This window comes from Triticum urartu, chromosome 7, assembly GCF_003073215.2.
Source record: "Triticum urartu cultivar G1812 chromosome 7, Tu2.1, whole genome shotgun sequence".
In the NCBI taxonomy this organism is placed as follows: Eukaryota; Viridiplantae; Streptophyta; class Magnoliopsida; order Poales; family Poaceae; genus Triticum; species Triticum urartu.
This window is the reverse complement of record NC_053028.1, coordinates 56273789-56291357: the sequence shown is the minus strand read 5'-3', so window position 1 is coordinate 56291357 and position 17569 is coordinate 56273789.

Here is a 17569-nt window from a genome sequence, read left to right as displayed (position 1 = left end):
GCATCATAACTTCATCACCGTTGCTCCGACTCGTGCGTGTAGCATATCAAAATGTTCGTCTCGACGAGCACATCATTTCATCTCATTACATCATCTTCATTTGAGCTCATCTTGAGGCCCGAAATGCTGTTGGAAGAGGGCTATGTGATGATTGTTTCAGATCTGTTTCAGCAAATGCACTTTTTTCATTTTTGCCATGTTTAATGTGTGCTTGATATGATCTGGAGCCCTACATGAGTTTTGTAGAATGCCATGCCATCTTTACAGGGGTGTATGCCATGTATTTGTGTGATATTTTTGGTGACTAGCACAAGCATGCAAAGTAGCTTACTCAACGATGCTGATTTCAGGGACTTAGAATTTCACTAAGTCCTTGTCCTGTTATTGTTTTTATGTCATATGTTCATGTTGTTTCCTAGTGATCTGTGCCCCTTTTGAGGATGATCAGTAAGGATGTTTTGTAGATATTGTGGTGCTCTATCCATCCATGTCTTTGTTTGCATTTATGGAGCACCCTAGCTTGAGTCAATCGAGCTCTACTTTTGCTATAAAATATTCCTGGCAGATGTTTAACATGTTTAGCGATTGTGCCGAGCTTGTTGTTGTTGATCCGTGCATGCTATGTTGTTGTTCTTGCCATGTATAGCTTCTATGCCATGTCTACTTGCTGGGTGTATGCTTAGTTTGTCATGCAATGCCTCGTGGTGAGTGCATCGAGCTCGTAAACATGCCTACTCGTTATCTGTTTTGCCATGTTTGAGTGCTGTAGCATATTTATCTTGATGCATTTAGTTGGCTACTTGCTGTTTATCGCAGACCGGTGCCATATTTGTTTAGCTTGTCATTTCCAAACCGTGCATCCGATTCCGGTGATCTTTATATCGATTTCAACCGAAATCACCTCCCCTTTCCAATGGCACTCTTGGATTTTCAAGTTTAGGCCAGGTTCAATCATTCCTTTCCAAATCATGCATATGCATCACATACCGCATCCTGCATATCATGCCATGATCATGTGTTGGTTGTTTACATTGTTGTGTGCTTCTTTCCGGTGTTGCTTCTTCTGGTTGGTTCCGATAACGTCGCATTTGTGAGGAACCGTTCGACTACGTCCGTTTGTCTTTTTTATGGACTCGTTCTTCTTCCTTGCGGGATTTCAGGCAGGATGACCATACCCTCGAAATCACTTCTATCTTTGCTTGCTAGTTGCTTGCTATTTTGCTATGCCTATGCTGCGATACCTACCACTTGCTTTATCATGCCTCCCATATTGTTAAGGCAAGCCTCTAACCCACCTTGTTCTAGCAAACCGTTGTTTGGCTATGTTACCGTTTTGCTCAGCCCCTCTTATAGCGTTGTTATTTGTAGGTGAAGATTGGAGTGTGTTCCATGTTGGAACATGGATACTTGTTGGGATATCACAATATCTCTTGTTTAATTAATGCATCTATATACTTGGTAAAGGGTGGAAGGCTCGGCCTTATGCCTGGTGTTTTGTTCCACTCTTGCCGCCATAGTTTCCGACATATCGGTATTATGTTTCCGGATTTTGCGTTCCTTACACGGTTGGGTTATAATGGGAACCCCTTGACAGTTCGCCTTGAATAAAAGTCCTCCAGCAAGGACCAACCTTGGTTATACCATTCGCCACCTAGCCAATTTTTTCCTTGGGTTAGGCCAGCCTAAGGGTCATCTTTATTTTAACCCCCCCCCCCCCGGGCCAGTGCTTGTCTAAGTGTTGGTCCAAACTAGAGCCCCTTGCAGCGCCACCTCGGGGAAACTCGAGGGCTGGTTTTAGTTGTACGGATTGCTTATCCGGTGTGCCCTGAGAACGAGATATGTGCAGCTCCTATCGGGATGTCGGCGCATCGGGCGGTCTTGCTGGATTTGTTTTACCATTGTCGAGGATGTCTTGTAACCGGGATGCCGAGTCTGATCGGATTGTCTTGGGAGAAGGAATATCATTCATTGACCGTGAGAGCTTGTGATGGGCTAAGTTGGGACACCCCTGCAGGGATTTGAACTTTCGAAAGCCGTGCCCGCGGTTATGGGCAGATGGGAATTTGTTAGTACCCGATTGTAGAAAACCTGAAGTTGATCTTAATTAAAATGCACCAACCGCGTGTGTAACCGTGATGGTCTCTTCTCGGCGGAGTCCGGGAAGTGAACACGGTGTTGGAATAATGCTTAACGTAGGTTGTTCTAGGATCACTTCTTGATCATAGTTGTTTCGACCGTGCCTTTGTCTTCTCTTCTCGCTCTCTTTTGCGTATGTTAGCCATCATATATGCTATTCGCTTGCTGCAGCTCCACCTCATACCTTTTACCTTACCCATAAGTTTAAATAGTCTTGATCGCGAGGGTGTGAGATTGCTGAGTCCTCGTGACTCACAGATACTTCCAAAACCAGTTTGCAGGTGCCGATGACATCGTTCAGGTGACACAACCGAGCTCAAGGAGGAGCTCGATGAAGACCTCGTCCTTTGTGTTGTTTCGTTTCAGTCGATCAGTAGTGGAGCTCAGTTGGGACGATCGGGGATCTGTGTAGCATTTGGGGTAGTCTTCTTTTATTTTTGGGTTCCGTAGTCGGACCTTGAGTGAATCTGGATGATGTAATGCTTTATTCATGTATTGTGTGAAGTGGCGATTGTAAGCCAACTATGCATCTCTTTCCCTTATGTATTACATGGGTTGTGTGAAGATTACCTTATTTGCGACATTGCTTTCAATGCGGTTATGCCTCTAAGTCGTGCTTCGACACGTGGGAGATATAGCCGCATCGAGGGCGTTACACTGCAGCTCCAAGCGTACGCGACGCTACTTCCATCAATCCGATGCAACCGCGTAGTTTGATCTCGCCGAGAACTCTGCCTCTAGATCAACAATTCGCATCCTCAAATCGAACCTTGCTTTGATACCACTTGTTAGAATAAATTCGAGGCACTCCGTCGATCATCCGAGGATCAAGCAATCACACAAGCACGACACCGAGATTTGTTAACGAGGTTCACCGATATGGCTACATCCCCGGGGCTTGACTATGAGCGCTCCTCCCCATGACACCGCTACAATACCGCACCCGATCACCCTAGACACCGGCACATGCCGCCGGCTTCCCCTGCGTTCCGGTGCTATTATGTTGGCATAGGTTACATCGTGTGTCTACCCTCGCTATATAAGAGAGGCCTAGGATACAAGTGTCCTATTAGGACACGACTCCATATCCTATCTAAACACAATACAACTCATAGTCCAACTGTAACCTACCTTGTACACAATATTCGACACAACTCTAACAGAAGGTACGTTGATGCACACCAGGATATGATGTCATGCCACGTTATGTGAGAGACGACACGACCCACAAGGTAGTGATGCAGGGTCTCGGCTTCCTTTGAGCAGAGTACGCGGAATGGCTCATGAGTCTGTGACAAGTGAGTCGATCCGCAGTCTAGTATCTGTCTTGGGAGGCCAGCCAGAGAAAGAACTTTATGTTGAGGGTCGCCCAGTTCATCCGGGTTAGGTTGCGTGGCAAGGGCAGTAGCTGGATGTGCCGCAATATGTCCACGTACTCGCCCGTGGCCATAGGCTCGAGAGCCCCGTGGATGTCCTGAAACTAGGCCTGGTGCGGAATGTCATCGCAGACCAGATGATTACGCCGATGCCGCCAAGGGACGAGAGCAGCGAGAGCCGGAGCGAGTTCGAGGATCAAATTGCCATCGAATCAGTGATCTGTCCAGAATCGACAGGTACAGCCATCACCAAGGGTCTAGGCACTGGAGGTGCGGAACAAATCGCGACCTCAGGTTGGTTGTTCACTCAGACAATCTTTTTTTTCTTCGAGAGTACGCCTAGGCGTATCATAGTCTTATAGAAGGCAGAAATACAAGTACTCAAACAATTGACGTCGCGTTGTTGTACACGTTCTTTGAGCTAGGTTGCTTGCCTTTCTTTTCTCTTTTCTTATGTATCTTGTTTTGCAAACGGATCTAGGTAGCTTTCTGATATGCTTGGGAAGATGCCCCCAATGCACTGTAAGGGAGGACCAAGGAACATTGAAAAGAAAGAAAAAAGCAGGCAAGCCTAGCTAGGACGCTCCAAGATCGACCTGTCACTCCCGCGAATCGAATTCACTGGTCGCGATGGAGAAGCTGTCAAGGCCACTGCACCGCCTTCGCCTACCACTCGCCGCTTCACCACGGAAAGCAACGGCGAATAGCAAAAGAGATTCTCCATTCGCCAAGCTAGCGTTGGTCGCCGGCCTCATCTTTGCTTGGTCGTCCATGCATCTCTGTGCATCGTCACATCGGACGGAAGGAGCTGCATGCATGCCAGCCTCACTCCCTCCCGCCGTTCTTGCACTCACTGCTCGCCCATGTGTCAACGCGTTCGGCCTCTCCTTTTGTTCTCCGGCCGGCCACCCCCAAAGATTTCCCTTTTCCCAACCACAAGTCCACAACCAAGGTGAACTGATATTGCCAAATGGGTGGTGACCATGTGTGGCTCTTGTTTTCTTGGACATGTTCGCCGCATACAAACACGCAACGGCGCACATCACCAATCACACGCACGCACTCACGCAACACCGGTTTATGTCTTCATGATCAGACTCCAAATTCACAAAACTCACGAAGTCGCTAGATGTCTCGATATCGATCATTCCACGCGTACGTCACATATCAGCAGAAGGAATTGGTCTCAAAACAGACATACAAACATGCAAACTGTAAAACCTATGATTTGATCCCTGTTGAGTCGGGGCGAGTGCTTTGATTGTGTGGTAGTAGGGATGATGCAAGTAAACCCGCGGCATCCCTGTGTGGTGAATTAAACTAACTTCTCACATTTTGCGGGACCCTCTCCTGCATCCCTGTGTGGTGGTTCATTGCTACTACAGGCGTACGTGTCTACACCACACGCGTGCATGTGATGGATGACGATGTCATCGTCCTCGCTCGCGACTTGCTTGTAACGGAACGAATAGCATATGTATGCGTGCCAAACTATGGAGAAAAACAATGGCAAATGCGTGCAATCTAGGGACCGATCGATCACGAGGTTGATATATCGGTACCACCGCATCTGTTCTGTGGGGGTATAGTACGTACGTACACAAGTGACGTTTCGTTCATCACTCTATTCAGAACCATATATTATTCTCGAAAGAAAATGATGTACTACGTACCACTGAACACTTCACGTGTAAGGCGGAGCTGCATGAGATTCTCTTCACATGAATACATATCTCATGCAAACGTACCGAGCATAGCTTAAATACTACTCCCTCCGTCTCATAATATAAAATCATTTTTAAAGCTATGTTAGTTTGAGCAGTCTTGCTAAGCCTCAGTCAAGTGAGATTTCGTCAAAAGTTATATCTATGAGATCTTACATTAGGATCCGTACAAAATTTCTAGCACTGTCGTGGTTCTAGCTCTGACAGTAATGTAGGGGGGTGAGTATGGAGAGGCTAGATCTTAGCTATTGGGAAGTTGTTACACGCGAGGTTTACGAGTTCAGGCCCTTCTCGGAGGAAGTAATAGCCCTACGTCTCGGAGCCCGGAGGCGGTCGACTGGATTATGCGTGTATGGATTACAGGGGTGCGAACCCTTCCTACTGAGGAGGGGGGTGGCTTATATAGAGTTCGCCGGCCCCCTCCTGCCCTCAGTAATGCAGGGTTTAAAGTACATTTAAGATGGGGCGTTACTGGTAACGCCTCTAATAAAGTGCTATAATGACCATGAAGACTACTTAACAGCTGACCGTTTGCCTACGGAGTGACCGTAGGTCTCCTGGCGGTCGAGTGGTAGCTTCATAGTCGAGTGGTAGCTTCTTGGTCGAGTGTCTTGGACCTGTCGAGTGGAGTACCTTCAAGTCGATTGATGGGTGATTTCTTCTAGGGATGCCCTTGGGTAGGACTCTTTGGGACGGGTCCGTGCTCCTACCCCAGGTACATAGCTTCATCATTAGCCCCCGAATGGATCGAGGTTAGAGTGGGGGAAGAGTTGGGGATCCTCTCCGATTGGTTCTTGTAAGAGTGCCTCGCTTAGGGTCAGTTGTCGCAGACGACGTCACCAACCTCTTTCAGTCGCCTTGATCCATTTCAGGCCCTTCGTCGAGTGAATATCCTTGCTTGCGACATGCCGAGTGTTGGTGCGAGCGGGATACTCTGTTTTTGGCAAGCGGTTCTGCGGCCCGCGGATCTCACGGGATTTGGATTTTGGGAAGCGCGCGGGACGGGAGCAGCTGCAGTAATCGGAAGTGATAAAGCGGAAACTCCTCGATCCTCGCATCGCCTTTTTCGCCACGTACTGCGCGCGCGTCTGTTGCGGGATTTGACTGGGCTGCCTGGGCCTACCGGTCAGCCACTCGGGAGCAGCCCCTTATAAGTTGCCGGCTCAGGGTTTCCAAGCCGCGCGCTTCCCTTCTTCTTCCTTCTCTCTTCCTCTCTCTTTTCGCCAGCCCTCTCGCGACCCTCGGCCGTACCCTAGCGCCGTTAGCTCGTGCGAGACCTCGCCGGCGACGATGGTGAAGGGAAAGACCACTGCTTTGGAGCGCGCGAAGAAGGCGGCGGCGGCGGGGAAAGGAAAGAAGTCTTCGCGAGGTGGATCTTCCTCCCGGACCACCCTGCCCAAGGGTTGGATTCAGGGCGACTGGATGCCATCGGTGCTCCGGCAGGAAGATCTCGACGACATGGTCGAGGGAGGAGCCATTCCCCACGAGGCCGCGCGTCTCCCAGGGAGGGAGATCGAGCCGCAACCCCGCGACGGTGAGTGCGTGCTCCTCGCCACCCACATCGACCGAGGGTTTTCTCTGCCTCCCCATCCATTCTTCCGGAGCTTCTTGAATTTCTTTGGAGCGCAGCTCCATCACTTTACCCCCAACTCCATAGTCTATCTTGCCGCGTTCATTTCCATGTGCGAGGCCTTCCTGGGTTGCCGTCCGCATTGGGGGCTTTTCAAGCATATCTTTACTTGCCGCTCTCAGTCGGTGAAGAAGGCCAAGTCGAGTGACGAGAAGACGCAAGTCATCCAGTTGTGCAGGGGTCTGGCGATCCAGACGAGGGGGAAGAGCTGTTTCCCCTCTATCACCTTTCCGGAGTCGGTCCACGGCTGGCATTCGACCTGGTTCTACTGCCAGGACCAGGCGACCCCCGGACAGTCGACCGGTCTTCCTCCTTTTTCCCTCGACCGAGCCGAGAAGCCTATCTCTCTGAAAGTCACGCCGGAGGAAAGTGCCCAAGTCAAGGTGCGGGTCGAGTGGTTGAACTTGTCCATGAGGGGGTGACTGGGATGGACCTGTTAGAGGTCTTTCTCCAGAGGCGCATCCAACCGCTCCAGGCGCGAGACCACCCGATGTGGCTGTATTCTGGCCTTGACGACACCACTCGGATCCACCCGGAGGAGGTCACCGATGAGATGCTGGAGGGGTGGGTGTCAAGCATCACGGGGAACAAAGACAACCCCCGAGGAGCCAGAAGGGTGATTCCACTCGACAACTCATATGAAGTGGATCAGGTATGTCTTTGTGTCGGATATCTGGCCTTCTGTATTAGTCTTCTTTGTGTAAGTCGACCGACTTTCGTCCTGTCCGTTGTCCTCCAGGCTACCACTGAGATGTACTCGACGCCCAACGGGGCACAAGGGCCGACCGAGGAAGGTGAGGGGAGCGGAGGCGAGAGCGGGGACGACCAGGTCGAGTGGGAGTCCGACGGTGAGGGAGAGGAGAGCGACGACATCTTCTCCAGTGAAGAGGAGGAGGAGGCTGAACCCTCCCGCCCGGAGGGACGGTCCAAGCTCGCCCACGATCCAGCACAGGAACGTGGCAAGGCGGCCGCTCCTGTTGGGCAGTCGTCGAAACGCCCTCGGACTTCTTCTCCTCCGCCGACCGGGAAGGCTCCTAAGCACCCACGAACGGCGCCATCTAAGCCGCCCAAGGCCTTGCCCAAGATGTGTTGGGGAACGTTGCAGAAAACAAAAATTTTCCTACGGTTTCACCAAGATCCATCTATGAGTTCATCTAGCAACGAGTGATTAGATGCATCTACGTACCTTGTAGATCGCGAGCGGAAGCGTTCAAAGAACGGGGATGATGTAGTCGAACACGACGTGATTCAAATCACCGATGATCAAGCACCGAACGGACGGTGCCTCCGCGTTCAACACACGTGCGGAACGGATGACGTCTCCTCCTTTCTTGATCCAGCAAGGGGGGAAGAGAGGTTGATGAAGATCCAGCAGCACAACGGCGTGGTGATGGATGCAGGGCGTCACAGTAGCAGGGCTTCGCCTATACTACGAGAGAGAGAGACGTAACGGGGAGAGAGGAAGCACCAAAGGATGAGGTATGAAATCCCTCCTCTCCCCCACTATATATAGGAGGGCCAAGAGGGGGTGGTGCGCAGCCCAGGAGATCTAATCTCCTTGGTGCGGCGGCCAGGGGAGGTTTCCCTCCCCCCCAAGGCACTCAGGGGTGCCTTCCACTAGTGGGACTCCTCCCATATGGAAACCCTAGGCGCATGGGCCTATAGGGGCTGGTGCCCTTGGCCCATATAGGCCAAGGCACACCCCCTACAGCCCATGTGCCCCCCCCCGGGATAGGTGGCCCCACCCGGTGGGCCCCCGGGACTCCTCCGGTGGTCCCGGTACAATACCGATAACCCCGAAACTTGTCCCGATGGCCGAAACAGCACTTCCTATATATAATTCTTTACCTCCGGACCATTCCGGAACTCCTCGTGACGTCCGGGATCTCATCCGGGACTCCGAACAACATTCGGGTTACTGCATATACATATCTTCACAACCCTAGCGTCACCGAACCTTAAGTTGTGTAGACCCTACGGGTTCGGGAGACAAGCAGACATGACCGAGACGACTCTCCGGTCAATAACCAACAGCGGGATCTGGATACCCATGTTGGCTCCCACATGCTCCACGATGATCTCATCGGATGAACCACGATGTCGAGGATTAATCAACCCCGTATACAATTCCCTTTGTCAATCGGTATGTTACTTGCCCGAGACTCGATCGTCGGTATCCCAATACCTTGTTCAATCTCGTTACCGGCAAGTCACTTTACTCGTACCGTAACGCATGATCCCGTGATCAACCACTTGGTCACCTTGAGCTCATAATGATGATGCATTACCGAGTGGGCCCAGTGATACCTCTCCGTTATATGGAGTGACAAATCCCAGTCTCGATCCGTGTCAACCCAACAGACACTTTCGGAGATACCTGTATGCACCTTTATAGTCACCCAGTTACGTTGTGACGTTTGATACACCCAAAGCACTCCTACGGTATCCGGGAGTTACACGATCTCATGGTCTAAAGGAAAAGATACTTGACATTGGAAAACTCTAGCAAACGAACTACACGATCTTGTGCTATGTTAGGATTGGGTCTTGTCCATCACATCATTCTCCTAATGATGTGATCCCGTTATCAATGACATCCAATGTCCATAGCCAGGAAATCATGACTATCTGTTGATCAACGAGCTAGTCAACTAGAGGCTTACTAGGGACATATTATGGTCTATGTATTCACACGTGTATTACGATTTCCGGATAATACAGTTATAGCATGAATAAAGACAATTATCATGAACAAAGAAATATAATAATAATGCTTTTATTATTGCCTCTAGGGCATATTTCCAACAGTCTCCCACTTGCACTAGAGTCAATAATCTAGTTACATTGTGATGAATCGAACACCCATGGAATTCTGGTGTTGATCATGTTTTGCCCTAGGGAGAGGTTTAGTCAACGGATCTGCTACATTCAGGTCCGTATGTACTTTACAAATCTATGTCTCCATTTTAACCATTTTCACATGGAGTTGAGCGACGCTTGATGTGCCTTGGTCTTCTTGTGAAACCTGGGCTCCTTGGCAAGTGCAATAGCTCCAGTGTTGTCACAAGAAGAGTTTGATTGGCCCCGACGCATTGGGTATGACTCCTAGGTCGGTGATGAACTCCTTCACCCATATTGCTTCATGCTGCCTCCGAGCTGCCATGTACTTCCGCTTCACATGTAGATCCCGCCATGACGCTGCTTGCAGCTGCACCAGCTCACTGCTCCACCATTCAACATATACACGTATCCGGTTTGTGACTTAGAGTCATCCAGATCTGTGTCGAAGCTAGCCGACGTAACCCTTTACGACGAGCTCTTCGTCACCTCCATAAACGAGAAACATGTCCTTTGTCCTTTTCAGGTACTTCAGGATATTCTTGACCGCTGTCCAGTGTTCCTTGCCGGGATTACTTTGGTACCTTCCTACCAAACTTACGGCAAGGTTTACATCAGGTCTGGTACACAGCATGGCATACATAATAGAACCTATGGCTGAGGCATAGGGGATGATACTCATCTCTTCTATCTCTTCTGCCGTGGTCGGGCATTGAGCTGAGCTCAATCTCACACCTTGCAAAACAGGCAAGAACCCTTTCTTGGACTGATCCATTTTGAACTTCTTCAAAATCTTATCAAGGTATGTGCTTTGTGAAAGACCTATGAGGCGTCTTGATCTATCCTATAGATTTTGATGCCTAATATATAAGCAGCTTCTCCAAGGTCCTTCATTGAAAAACTCTTATTCAAGTAGGCCTTGATGCTGTCCAAGAGTTCTATATCATTTCCCATCAAAAGTATGTCATCTACATATAATATGAGAAATGCTACAGAGCTCCCACTCACTTTCTTGTAAACGCAGGCTTCTCCATAAGTCTGCGTAAACCCAAACGCTTTGATCATCTCATCAAAGCGAATGTTCCAACTCCGAGATGCTTGCACCAGCCCATAAATCGAGCGTTGGAGCTTGCACACCTTGTCAGCATTCTTAGGATCGACAAAACCTTCCGGCTGCATCATATACAACTCTTCCTTAAGGAAACCATTAAGGAATGCCGTTTTGACGTCCATTTGCCATATCTCATAATCGTAGAATGCGGCAATTGCTAACATGATTCGGACGGACTTTAGCTTCGCTACCGGTGAGAAAGTCTCATCGTAGTCAATTCCTTGAACTTGTCGATAACCCTTAGCGACAAGCCGAGCTTTATAGATGGTCACATTACCATCCGCGTCTGTCTTCTTCTTGAAGATCCATTTATTTTCTATGGCTCGCCGTTCAACGGTCAAGTCAGTCAAAGTCCATACTTCGTTTTCATACATGGATCTTATCTCGGATTTCATGGCTTCCAGCCATTTGTCGGAATCCGGGCCTGCCATCGCTTCTTCATAGTTCGAAGGTTCATTGTTGTCTAACAACATGATTTCCAAGACAGGGTTGCCATACCACTCTGGTGCGGAACGTGTCCTTGTGGACCTTCAAATTTCAGTAGGAGCTTGATCAGAAGTATCTTGATCATCATCAATAACTTCCTCTCTAGTCGGTGCAGGCGCCTCAGGAACATTTTCTTGAGTTGCGCCATTTTCCGGTTCAAGAGGCAATACTTCATCAAGTTCTACTTTCCTCCCACTTACTTCTTTCGAGAGAAACTCTTTCTCCAGAAAGGATCCATTCTTGGCAACAAAGATCTTGCCTTCGGATCTGAGGTAGAAGATATACCCAATGGTTTCTTTAGGGTATCCTATGAAGACGCATTTTTCCGATTTGGGTTCGAGCTTTTCAGGTTGAAGTTTCCTGACATAAGCATCGCATCCCCAAACTTTTAGAAACGACAGCTTAGGTTTCTTCCCAAACCATAATTCAAATGGTGTCGTCTCAATGGATTTCGACGGAGCCCTATTTAAAGTGAATGCGGCAGTCTCTAAAGCATAGCCCCAAAAAGATAGCGGTAAGTCGGTAAGAGACATCATAGATCGCACCATATCGAATAGAGTGCGATCGATTACGACGTTCGGACACACCATTACGCTGAGGTGTTCCAGGCGGCGTGAGTTGTGAAACTATTCCACATTTTCTTAAGTGTGTGCCAAATTCGTGACTCAAGTATTCTCCTCCACGATCTGATCGTAGAAACTTGATTTTCCTGTCACGTTGATTCTCAACTTCACTCTGAAATTCCTTGAACTTTTCAAAGGTTTCATACTTGTGTTTCATTAAGTAGACATACCCATATCTACTTAAGTCATCAGTGAGGGTGAGAACATAACGATAGCCACCGCGAGCCTCAACACTCATTGGACCGCACACATCAGTATGTATGATTTCCAATAAGTTGGTTGCTCGCTCCATTGTTCCTGAGAACGGAGTCTTGGTCATTTTACCCATGAGGCATGGTTCGCACGTGTCAAATGATTCATAATCAGGAGACTCCAAAAGTCCATCTGCATGGAGCTTATTCATGCGTTTAACACCTATGTGACCAAGGCGGCAGTGCCACAAGTATGTGGGACTATCATTATCAACCTTACATCTTTTGGTATCCATACTATGAATATGTGTAATATTACGTTCGAGATTCATTAAGAATAAACCATTGACCATCGGAGCATGACCATAAAACATATCTCTCATATAAATAGAACAACCATTATTCTCAGATTTAAATGAGTAGCCATCTCGTATTAAACGAGATCCTGATACAATGTTCATGCTCAAACTTGGCACGAAATAACAATTATTGAGGTTTATAACTAATCCCGTAGGTAAATGTAGAGGTAGCGTGCCGACGGCGATCACATCGACCTTGGAACCATTCCCGACGCGCATCGTCACCTCGTCCCTCCCCAGTCTCTGTTTATTCTGCAGCTCCTGCTATGAGTTACAAATATGAGCAACGGCACCGGTATCAAATACCCAGGAGTTACTTCGAGTACTGGTAAGGTACACATCAATTACATGTATATCACATATACCTTTTGTTTTGCCGTCCTTCTTGTCCGCTAAGTATTTGGGGCAGTTCCGCTTCCGGTGACCCTTCCCTTTGCAATAAAAGCACTCCGTCTCAGGCTTGGGTCCATACTTTGACTTCTTCTTCCCAGCAGCTTGCTTGCCGGGCGCGGCAACTTCCTTGCCGTCCTTCTCAAAGTTATTTTTACCCTTGCCCTTCTTGAACTTGGTGGTTTTATTGACCATCAACACTTGATGTTCCTTCTTGACTTCTACCTCTGCTGATTTCAGCATTGCAAATACTTCAGGAATGGTCTTTTCCATCCCCTGCATATTGAAGTTCATCACAAAGCTCTTGTAGCTTGGTGGAAGCGACTGGAGCATTCTGTCAATGACCGCGTCATCCGGGAGATTAACTCCCAGCTGAGTCAAGCGGTTATGTAACCCAGACATAGTGAGTATGTGCTCACTGACAGAACTATTTTCCTCCATCTTACAGCTGAAGAATTTGTCGGAGACTTCATATCTCTCGACCCGGGCATGAGCTTGGAAAACCATTTTCAGCTCTTCGAACATCTCATATGCTCCATGTCTCTCAAAACGCTTTTGGAGCCCTGGTTCTAAGCTGTAAAGCATGCCGCACTGAACGAGGGAGTAGTCATCAGTACGTGTCTGCCAAGCGTTCATAGCGTCTTGGTTCTGTGGGACGGGTGGATCACCTAGCGGTGCTTGTAGGACATAATCTTTCTTGGCGGCTATGAGGATGATCCTCAGGTTCCGGACCCAGTCCGTATAGTTGCTGCCATCGTCTTTCAGCTTGGTTTTCTCTAGGAACGCGTTGAAATTGAATACAACGTGGCCATTTGATCTACAAGACATATTGTAAAGTTTTTAGACTAAGTTCATGATAATTAAGTTCATCTAATCAAATTATTAATGAACTCCCACTTAGATAGACATCCCTCTTCTAGTCATCTAAGTATAACATGATCCGAGTTGGCTAGGCCGTGTCCGATCATCACGTGACACGGACTAGTCAACGTCGGTGAACATCTTCATGTTGATCGTATCTTCTATACGACTCATGCTCGACCTTTCGGTCTTCTGTGTTCCGAGGCCATGTCTATGCACATGCTAGGCTCGTCAAGTCAACCTAAGTGTATTGCGTGTGTAAATCTGTCTTACACCCGTTGTATGTGAACGTAAGGATCTATCACACCCGATCATCATGTGGTGCTTCGAAACGACGAACTGTAGCAACGGTGCACAGTTAGGGGGAACACTTTCTTGAAATTATTATGAGGGATCATCTTATTTACTACCGTCGTTCTAAGCAAACAAGATGCAAAACATGATAAACATCACATGCAATCAAATAATAATAGTGACATGATATGGCCAATATCACATAGCTCCTTTGATCTCCATCTTGGGGCTCCATGATCATCCTGTCACCGTCATACTCATCGACATGTAAGTTGTGATTCCTATTACAATAGCATGAACATCTCATACATCACATATAGATCATTCATCATTCATCACAACTTTGGCCATATCACATCACATAGCATACCCTGCAAAAACAAGTTAGACGTTCTCTAATTGTTGTTTGCATGTTTTACGTGGCTGCTATGGGTTTCTAGCAAGAACGTTTCTTACCTACGCAAAGACCACAACGTGATATGCCAATTGCTATTTACCCTTCATAAGGACCCTTTTCATCGAATCCGATCCGACTAAAGTAGGAGAGACAGACACCCGCTAGCCACCTTATGCAACTAGTGCATGTCAGTCGGTGGAACCTGTCTCACGTAAGAGTACGTGTAAGGTCAGTCCGGGCCGCTTCATCCCACGATGCCGCCGAATCAAGATAAGACTAGTAACGGCAAGCATATTGAACAAAATCAACGCCCACAACGACTTTGTGTTCTACTCGTGCAAGAGAACTACGCATAGACCTAGCTCATGATGCCACTGTTGGGGAACGTTGCAGAAAACAAAAATTTTCCTACGGTTTCACCAAGATCCATCTATGAGTTCATCTAGCAACGAGTGATTAGATGCATCTACGTACCTTGTAGATCACGAGCGGAAGCGTTCAAAGAACGGGGATGATGTAGTCGAACACGACGTGATTCAAATCACCGATGATCAAGCACCGAACGGACGGTGCCTCCGCGTTCAACACACGTACGGAACGGATGACGTCTCCTCCTTTCTTGATCCAGCAAGGGGGGAAGAGAGGTTGATGAAGATCCAGCAGCACGACGGCGTGGTGATGGATGCAGGGCGTCACAGTAGCAGGGCTTCGCCTATACTACGAGAGAGAGACGTAACGGGGAGAGAGGAAGCACCAAAGGCTGAGGTATGAAATCCCTCCTCTCCCCCACTATATATAGGAGGGCCAAGGGGGGGTGGTGCGCAGCCCAGGAGATCTAATCTCCTTGGTGCGGCGGCCAGGGGAGGTTTCCCTCCCCCCCAAGGCACTCAGGGGTGCCTTCCACTAGTGGGACTCCTCCCATATGGAAACCCTAGGCGCATGGGCCTATAGGGGCTGGTTCCCTTGGCCCATACAGGCCAAGGCGCACCCCCTACAGCCCATGTGCCCCCCCGGGATAGGTGGCCCCACCCGGTGGGCCCCCGGGACTCCTCCGGTGGTCCCGGTACAATACCGATAACCCCGAAACTTGTCCCGATGGCCGAAACAGCACTTCCTATATATAATTCTTTACCTCCGGACCATTCCGGAACTCCTCGTGACGTCTGGGATCTCATCCGGGACTCCGAACAACATTCGGGTTACTGCATATACATATCTTCACAACCCTAGCGTCACCGAACCTTAAGTGTGTAGACCCTACGGGTTCGGGAGACAAGCAGACATGACCGAGACGACTCTCCGGTCAATAACCAACAGCGGGATCTGGATACCCATGATGGCTCCCACATGCTCCACGATGATCTCATTGGATGAACCACGATGTCGAGGATTAATCAACCCCGTATACAATTCCCTTTGTCAATCGGTATGTTACTTGCCCGAGACTCGATCGTCGGTATCCCAATACCTTGTTCAATCTCGTTACCGGCAAGTCACTTTACTCGTACCGTAACGCATGATCCCGTGATCAACCACTTGGTCACCTTGAGCTCATAATGATGATGCATTACCAAGTGGGCCCAGTGATACCTCTCCGTTATATGGAGTGACAAATCCCAGTCTCGATCCGTGTCAACCCAACAGACACTTTCGGAGATACCTGTAATGCACCTTTATAGGCACCTAGTTACGTTGTGACGTTTGATACACCCAAAGCACTCCTACGGTATCCGGGAGTTACACGATCTCATGGTCAAAGGAAAAGATACTTGACATTGGAAAAGCTCTAGCAAACGAACTACACGATCTTTGTGCTATGCTTAGGATTGGGTCTTGTCCATCACATCATTCTCCTAATGATGTGATCCCGTTATCAATGACATCCAATGTCCATAGCCAGGAAATCATGACTATCTGTTGATCAACGAGCTAGTCAACTAGAGGCTTACCAGGGACATATTATGGTCTATGTATTCACACGTGTATTACGATTTCCGGATAATACAGTTATAGCATGAATAAAGACAATTATCATGAACAAAGAAATATAATAATAATGCTTTTATTATTGCCTCTAGGGCATATTTCCAACAGTCTCCCACTTGCACTAGAGTCAATAATCTAGTTACATTGTGATGAATCGAACACCCATGGAATTCTGGTGTTGATCATGTTTTGCCCTAGGGAGAGGTTTAGTCAACGGATCTGCTACATTCAGGTCCGTATGTACTTTACAAATCTCTATGTCTCCATTTTGAACATTTTCACGAATGGAGTTGAAGCGACGCTTGATGTGCCTTGTCTTCTTGTGAAACCTGGGCTCCTTGGCAAGTGCAATAGCTCCAGTGTTGTCACAAAAGAGTTTGATTGGCCCCGACGCATTGGGTATGACTCCTAGGTCGGTGATGAACTCCTTCACCCATATTGCTTCATGTGCTGCCTCCGAGGCTGCCATGTACTCCGCTTCACATGTAGATCCCACCACGACGCTCTTTTTGCAGCTGCACCAGCTCACTGCTCCATCATTCAACATATACACGTATCCGGTTTGTGACTTAGAGTCATCCAGATCTGTGTCGAAGCTAGCGTCGACGTAACCCTTTACGACAAGCTCTTCGTCACCTCCATAAACGAGAAACATGTCCTTTGTCCTTTTCAGGTACTTCAGGATATTCTTGACCGATGTCCAGTGTTCCTTGCCGGGATTACTTTGGTACCTTCCTACCAAACTTACGGCAAGGTTTACATCAGGTCTGGTACACAGCATGGCATACATAATAGAACCTATGGCTGAGGAATAGGGGATGATACTCATCTCTTCTATCTCTTCTGCCGTGGTCGGGCATTGAGCTGAGCTCAATCTCACACCTTGCAAAACAGGCAAGAACCCTTTCTTGGACTGATCCATTTTGAACTTCTTCAAAATCTTATCAAGGTATGTGCTTTGTGAAAGACCTATGAGGCGTCTTGATCTATCCCTATAGATCTTGATGCCTAATATATAAGCAGCTTCTCCAAGGTCCTTCATTGAAAAACTCTTATTCAAGTAGGCCTTGATGCTGTCCAAGAGTTCTATATCATTTCCCATCAAAAGTATGTCATCTACATATAATATGAGAAATGCTACAGAGCTCCCACTCACTTTCTTGTAAA